Genomic DNA, 8566 nt, shown 5'->3' with positions numbered 1-8566 from the left:
GTTTTATTCTTTTCGAAGGACTCGAGGGCCTTGGTCAGCTCATCCAGAGATAGCGGCTGGTCCAGCCTCTCTCGTGTTCCGTCGTCTAGGACCTCCGTGATAGAGGACAGGAACGACTGGGAGGCCGCGCTGTCGGTTGGCTTCGAGTCATACAGACTGGCATAGAAGGATTTGCTGATCCTCATGACGTCAGCCTGAGATGACGTTACCGAGCCATCTTCTTTCTTCAGGCTGCTGAGCACGGAGCTCTCTTTGTGCACCTTCTGGAAGAAGAAACGTGAGCACGTCTCGTCCTGCTCCACCGAGCGGACCCTGGACCGGAAGATTATCCTGGAGGCCTCCGAGGCAAAGAGCGAGGCTTGCTGGCCCTTCACCTCCTTGAGGTCCTCCGTGACATCGACCCCCATCGTCTGCAGCAGGAGCAGGTTCTGCATACTTTCCTGGAGCTGCGACAGTTTTCCCCGCCTCTCTCTCGCCTCCTGGACACCTTTGAGGATAAAGAAGGTCTTGATGTTCCCTTTTACCGTTTCCCACCAGTCTGCTGGAGACTCAAAGAGGGGCTTCACGGTTCTCCAACCTGCGTAATCCCTCTTGAGCTCTTTGATGTTTCCCAGGGTCAACAGCTTAGTGTTCAGTTTCCACATTCCCTTGCCCGCCCGCTGTTCGTCCTGTAGGTGACAGTCGGCCAGCAGGAGGCAGTGGTCAGAGAAGAACACCGGCTTGACGTCGGTGGATCTGACTGAGAGCGTTCGGGACACAAACAGGTAATCTATCCTTGAGTGGATAGACCCGTCTGCCCGTGACCAGGTGTATCTACGCTGCGCTCCGTCTACAGGGGTGCTTAAGACGTCGTGCAGCTTGGCATCTTTGACCGTTTCCATCAGGGCTCTGGACATAGCGTCCGGTTTACTGTCCCCCCCGCCGGATCGTCCATCTGCATCAATGATGCAGTTGAAGTCTCCGGCCAGAATGACCGGCCTGGACGTAGCCAGTAACAGTGGAAGCTGTTGCAGGATGGCCAACCGTTCACTCTTACCCACTGGGGCGTACACGTCGATTAGTCTCACGGGAGCGTTTCTTTATTTAACGTCCACGACGAGGAGGCGCCCGCCCACCACCTCCTTAACCTCGGAGATGGTGAAGTTGCCTCCCCGCAACAGGATACCCAGGCTGGAGGCACGGCTATCGTTGCCCCCCGACCACACTGACGGCCCATGGGCCCACAAGCTCGACCATCTCCTGTAACTGCTGAGGTGCGGGATTCCACACTCCTGCAGAAACAGGACATCGGCTTTGACGTTGGCCAGGAAGGCCAGCGTTGAAACACATTGCGTAGCCGATTTGATGCTACGCACATTTATGCTGGCAATTTTAAACCCCATTTTACCAGTTTACGGGGTTACCAGTGTCCATTTTCTTCTGGTCTTGCTCCAGTGGGGTAGCTGCGTGCATCCCCATGGTGACGGCAAACTGCTGGACCTTCCCAGGGCTGAGGTAGTTGTCCAGCTCCACGCTGGAGTCATTTCCCCGCTCTGGTGTCATCGTGTCGGACCCAGGGTCCGCATCGCCCCGTTCTCCATCTGACAGCAGGGCTGTCACTGGGACGCTGCTCCCAGTTACCTGGAGCTGTGGGCCGGTGGGTACCCCTTGGTTCTCACCGGGTAGGGGGAGGCCTTCACCCATCCCCTCAGAGGAATCGACTTTTCCTTCTTGGGCGGTGCTGCCCTCCTTTCTCCCCACGGCGCTCTGCCTCTTCCTCAGGTGGCGACCCTTCTTGCGCCCGTCCTCACCCTCGGAGGAGCTGCCTGTATCCTCATCTTGTAGGTGTCTCTTCCCCCTTCGCTTGGTGGCTTTGGGGCCCTCGAGAGGTTTCCTCTTCCTGTTTTTGACGATAATCCACTGCTCTGCCTCCTTTGATCCCTCCTCTTCCATTTCCTCCGTCTGTCTTGCAGGAGCTTGGGTCGGCTGCTGCATCTCCCCGCTGTCTGCCGCCTGCTCCGCTACAGCCTGCCCTTCCTTCTGGGTGCCTCCAGACACCATTCCTGTGCTGATTTGCGGTACCTCGCTGGACTTAGTCGGTCCGCGGCTCGTGTTGCCACCTCCAGCCATCTGTGCGTAAGTGGGGCCCCCCCGTCTTGGGCAGGTCTTATACATGTGGCCCGCCTCTCCGCACAGGTTGCAGCTCTTTTCTTCCTGACAGTCCTTAGTCAAGTGACCCTCCTGTTTGCATTTCCTGCAGATGGTCACTTTGCAATCCGCTGCCACGTGTACCGACTTCCCGCAGGTTCGGCACACTTTCGGCACAGTCTGTTTCACAGTGCTACTGACTCACTGCACACTCATCCTACTCTATTTCAATGTGATACTGATTTACTGCACACCCATCCCAGTCTGTTTCAGTGATACTGACTCACTGCACACTCCCAGTCTGTTTCAGTGATACTGACTCACTACAGACTCCCAGTCTGTCTCAGTGATACTGACTCACTACAGACTCCCAGTCTGTCTCAGTGATACTGACTCACTGCACACTCCCAGTCTGTATCACAGTGATACGGACTCACTGCACACTCCCAGTCTGTATCACAGTGATACTGACTCACTACAGACTCCCAGTCTGTCTCAGTGATACTGACTCACTGCACACTCCCAGTCTGTATCACAGTGATACTGACTCACTACAGACTCCCAGTCTGTCTCAGTGATACTGACTCACTGCACACTCCCAGTCTGTATCACAGTGATACTGACTCACTGCACACTCCTCCCAGTCTCTATCACAGTGATACTGACTCACTGCACACTCCTCCCAGTCTGTATCACAGTGATACTGACTCACTGCACACTCCTCCCAGTCTGTATCACAGTGATACTGACTCACTACACACTCCTCCCAGTCTGTATCACAGTGATACTGACTCACTGCACACTCCTCTGTGTCAAATTTCCATGGGAATGTTAGAGATATTGCCCTAAAGCATTTTCCCAATCAATGTTAATCCACGTAATTTCAGTGCATTGTATGAACAGTGAAATATTTGTTGTTGGTTGTGTATTCCAATTCTGCTGTCTGCCAGGATGTTACTGTTACAACATGAAAATTGTAAAATATATAACTGAGCCATGTCATACAGAAAGCAGGCAATAGTTCGATCAAAATCCTCAATGTCCTTTAAAAACCCACTTTGTTACTGTATTTTCAAGGACAAATACGTGGACGTTCTCAATCTGCTGGAAATAACTGCCGTGTTTCTAATTTTTGAAGCTAAGAAAATGTGAGGAGATTGGATTGGAAACTATCCCTGCTGATACATTGCATGTCTGAAGGAGGCTTCCAACATCTTTTCTGTCCCTTCACGTGTGCAGTCTAGCAGTTGACTGTTTCAATTTCACATGTGACATGCTGCAACAATCGAAATTATTTATGGCATTAGTTATCATTCATTATTGCTTTTAGTGACACATACAGGTGATGTTGTAGATGTTGGCTCCTCTCTAACCAGGGCTGAGCTTTCACATTTACAGTTAAAGTGTTTTGTTAAGTGAGATTCAGGATGTCCAATCTGTCAGGGCTCACAGTAACCTTTCTTATATAGTCGTCAGCACTTCACCTCGTTAATTCTGGACCTGGGCTTTTGGACCCCTTTCTCAGGGAATGGTGTGATTGGAGAGTTGGAAATCCTCACCATGACTGAGACCATCTGGTGTTCATGTTGCTGGCATCACATTAAAATTCCCCTCAGACTCCATTTCCAATTCTGCAAGCCAAGAGTGAGCCTTCACGCTATAAGGATTGGCTATGATCTCTGACAAGGTAAAAACAATGACTGCAGATGCTGAAAATCAAATACTGGATTAGTGGTGCTGGAAGAGCACAGCAGTTCAGGCAGCATCCAACGAGCAGCGAAATCAACGTTTCGGACAAAAGCCCTTCATCAGGAATGCATCCTGATGAAGGGCTTTTGTCCGAAACGTTGATTTCGCTGCTCGTTGGATGCTGCCTGAACTGCTGTGCTCTTCCAGCACCACTAATCCAGTATATGATCTCTGACAACCTAGATAGAAGGAAGGTAAGCTTGCTGCTGCTTCACAGACAGAGGCCTGGAAGTACTGGTGAATGAGATGGTGCTGTGGAGGGCATTCCTCTTTCTTGCAGCCCAAAGTGAGTGAGCAGTAGGAACGCAAACTGACAGATATAATTTGTAAATACATCAGCTGCACATATGTTGATGTACATAAAACAACATGGCAGCAATATGTAGGTGGTCTGGAGCTCCAACGTAAAATATTGAAGGGTTGATGAGTGTCTGAGTTGAGCAATTAGAAGACATGATGGATTGTCAAGGCTGACCTGTGTGGATGGAGGGTTGAGGAGGATGGTGGTCAAGGAGCATTCAGAGATGATGTTGCACAGAAGCAGCTGGATGATGGCTAGGACAACAATTCGGTCAGCTGCAGCTCTGATTTATCTGTCAGGAATCCGCACCACCTTGTTTCTTGGGAAGTTGGGGGGAGTTGGAAATGGAATACAAATAAAGCAAGTTTATGAATTTTTGAGATGCAAGTTCATGGAGATAAGGTATTTGTCATTCAATGGCAAGATTCTAAACCATTGAAGGTTTGTCGAGAAAATTACTATAAATTCCCTTGCAATTTTCTCTATTTTCCCATCTTTCCCAGGACTGCTCACAGCACACTCCCTCCCCCATTGTATATGTCACAAATTGATAAGCCATTCTTTACTATCCCAAATGCACAGGAAATCCTTCCGACCAGCAAGGAAAGCAGCAGGCAATTTCAACTGAACAACATCCTGATTCAAACTTTTTGGCATTATAACACAAAGTTACCATTTTTACCATATTGTATTTAAGGTTCAAAATGGGATCATAGATCCAGTTCAGTTAAATATGTGCTTCAATAAAGAAAAACAGTTTTTACAAAAAAAAACCTGAGCTCTCGTAATGACACGGTAAGCAATATTGTCACTGCTATTGCTCACACACTTCATTGCTGATATTAACATTGGGTCAGATTACATTACTATAACACATGTAGAATAAAGTATTATGCACTGCATAATTATTTTAAAACGTGTTAATAGTCTCAGCAATGTAGGCTTTGTAAGAAGCATCAATTAATCTCAGAGTCTGCAATTGACCTAAGTTAAAATCGTTACTCAATTGTTTACTGCACTTCTATTTACTGAACGTCTTGGTTCGCCTTACCAACATCACCACTGACTGTATCAGACCCTTCACACACCCATTGGCTTTTAGTTTTGGCTGCCTTTCCTTTTTAGTCCTTGCTCGAATTCTTGCTTTACTTGGGCAGTGCCATCATTTAAGTTTGGTTAAAATCAATTTAATGTAACAAGACCAATTCACACTTAATGCCATCCAGATAGGATGACCAGCCAATCCAATGAATTCATGAGGAACCTTCTTTTCCCAGTGATTTATTTGGGGTGTGCAACTCTATAGCTCAAGGAGTAGTTGAAATGTATGCTCTGATCTGTCTTTAAGAGGAAGCCACGTAAGGCGAAGGGAGAAAGTGATAGAAGGATTTTGTTGATGGTGTTAAATTAAATAGAAGAGGTTTGTGTGGAGCATAAATACCAGAACAGAAAATGTTGAGTTTTAACCTGTTTCTTTATCTAATTTCCAAGTAATTGTACATTGCTAATCAAAATAAAAATATACAGAGACTGTTGAAAATGATGAAATCTGTGTAAAGTGTGCAAAATGAAAATACACCAATATTTTGGATGAGGCCTTAGAGAAGTAAAACATCTTACTCAGAAACTTTTCAAGAATAAAGCGGATGATGAAACCCAGTTGTGGCAATACTATATTAATCTCTCCAGCAACCAGGCAGTTAATGGGCTTAATAGGTCCTCCAAGAACTATTACATCAAATTACAAAGAATATTTAGGTCTGATGAGTAAATGCTTTGTCTTTGTGCAACCTGACAGATATTGCTTTTATATATTCCAAAATTTCTCATCTTCTAGCTTTTGTGAAATGTTTACAAGCAATGAGCTTTCAGACTATCCACAGAGGGAGCTACCAAGTTGTACAGCAAGCTGTACCTGAATAAATGGTGTTATTCAACATCATCTTAGGTTGGTCTCAGTGGTGCATCAGCACTGTAATAATGTGTCAGATACACAAAATGTACTCCTTAAAGTGATGGGTAGCTGGTATATGTGACATCGATATTCCTTACAACAGCGACTAAATAACTAAATCCAGAGAAATGTGAACCATTAGAGACTGTGAGACAGAAAGTACATTTACACAACAGTTCCCTGCACAGTGCAAAATTGTTGATTTTCTCTCTGAATATTTTGGCGAGTCTCAGACCCCAGAGTAAGGCTAAGGCAAGGATAGAGTAATTTCTTTCACAATTCAACACTATAGTTTTATATTAGTTTTAAAATGTTGCCAGTAGCAATTTCCATATTCCATACTAGCCGGCTTCATAGTCTTTGTAAACGATCTATCGACAGATGCCAAATAATGATTAATTTCATGTCTGTAATATAAGACAGCTGAAAACTGGTTGAAACCAGCTCAATTAATTTGTAGTTTATTAAATTTACAGCTCCAAACCAAAGCAACAGTTAGCACAGGCTGTAAGACTATGTTGCAATTTTAGTTACCGACTCAGTAAATGTTGAACGGGTTCAGAATGTCAGGCCGTCCTATTCCTCTTAAATTTTGTTTTATATTTTTAAATTGGCAGTTGTCTAGTTTGAGTGATCCTGTTCTACACAAAGTTACTTACTTTGACATACATAGTTCTATGACCTTTAGAATCGTGTTTTTTTTAATTCCATGAATTTTTATTACACTTTCAGGGGATACGGGCTTCACTGACTGGGCCAGCATTTATTCCCTAACCCTAATTTTCCTTCAGAAGATGGTGGTGTGAGTCCTTTTTCTTTAAACTATTTCAATCGACAATTTTTATTTGAGGTTTAGCAATATAAATGGTGCAAATGCACTGAGGCTGTACCAAGATGTGTTGGGTAGGCTAGAGGTTATTAAGGTGGACAAATCCCCAGGACTGGATGGGATCTATCCCAGGTTGCTGAGGGAAGCGAGAGAGGAAATAGCTGGGGCCCTGACAGATATCTTTGTGGCATCCTTAAATACAGGGGAAATGCCGGAGGACTGGAAGGTTGCTCATGTTGTCCCCTTGTACAAGAAGGGTAGTAGGGATATTCCAGGTAACTACAGACCAGTGAGCCTGACGTCAGTGGTGGGGAAGTTGCTGGAGAAGGTACTGAGGGAGAAAATCTATTTATATTTAGAAAAGAATGGGCTTACCAGTGATAGATAACATGGTTTTGTACGGGGGAGATCGTGCCTTACCAACTTAATAGAGTTCTTCAAGGAAGTGACCAAGTTGATAGATGAAGGAAGGGCTGTTGATGTCATATACATGGACTTTAGTAAGGTGCTTAATAAGGTTCCCCATGGTGGGCTAATGGAGAAAGTGAAGTCACATGGTGTGCAGGCTGTCCTAGCTAGGTGGATGAAGAACTGGTTGAGCAACAGGAGACAGAGAGTAGTAGTTGAGGGGAGTTTCTCAAAATGGAGAAAGGTGACCAGTGGTGTTCCACAGGGGTCAGTGTTGGGGCCACTGTTGTTTGTAATATACATAAATGATCTGGAAGAGGGCGCTGTTGGTATGATCAGCAAGTTTGCAGATGAGACGTAGATTGGTGGAGGAGCAGAAAGCATAAGGGACTGTCAGAGAATACAGGAGAATATAGATAGACTGGAGAGCTGGGCGGAAAAGTGGCAGATGGTTTTCAATCTAGACAAATGTGAGGTGATGTATTTAGGCAAGACTAATTCTAGAGCGAATTATACAATGAATGGAAGAGCCTTGAGAAATGTTGATGGGAAGAGTGATCTGGGAGTGCAGATCCATTGTACCCTGAGGTTTGCTGCACAGGTGTATAGAGTAGTCAATGCCTTCATTGGATGGGGTATTGAGTATAAGAGCTGGCAAGTCTTGTTAAAATTGCACAAGACATTGGTTCAGCTGCATTTGGAATACTGTGTAGAGTTCTGGTCGCCACATTACCAAAAGGATGTGGACACTTTGGAGAGGGGGCAGAGAAGGTTTACAAGGATGTTGCCTGGTATGGAAGGTGCTAACTATGAAGAGAGGTTGAGTAGGTTAGGTTTATTTTCATTAGAAAATAGGAGATTGAGGGGGGACCTGATTGAGGTTTGCAAAATCATGAAGGGTATAGACAGGGTGGATAGAGACAAGCTTTTTCCCAGGGTGAAGGATTCAATAACCAGAGGTCACGCTTTTAAGGTGGAAAGTTTAAGGGGGATACACGAGGGTGGTGGGCATTTGGAATGCGTTGCCAGCAGAAGCGGTAGAGGCAGGCACGATAGATTCATTTAAGATGCGTCTGGACAGATGCATGAGTAGGTGGGGAGCAGAGGGATCCAGAGGCTTAGGAATTGACTGACAGGTTTAGATAGTACATTTGGATTGGCTCAGGCTTGGAGGGCCGAAGGGCCTGTTCCTGGGTTG

The sequence above is a fragment of the Chiloscyllium punctatum genome, chromosome 38, assembly GCF_047496795.1.
Source record: "Chiloscyllium punctatum isolate Juve2018m chromosome 38, sChiPun1.3, whole genome shotgun sequence".
In the NCBI taxonomy this organism is placed as follows: Eukaryota; Metazoa; Chordata; class Chondrichthyes; order Orectolobiformes; family Hemiscylliidae; genus Chiloscyllium; species Chiloscyllium punctatum.
The sequence above is the reverse complement of the archived record's forward strand: the minus strand, read 5'-3'. Positions refer to the sequence as shown.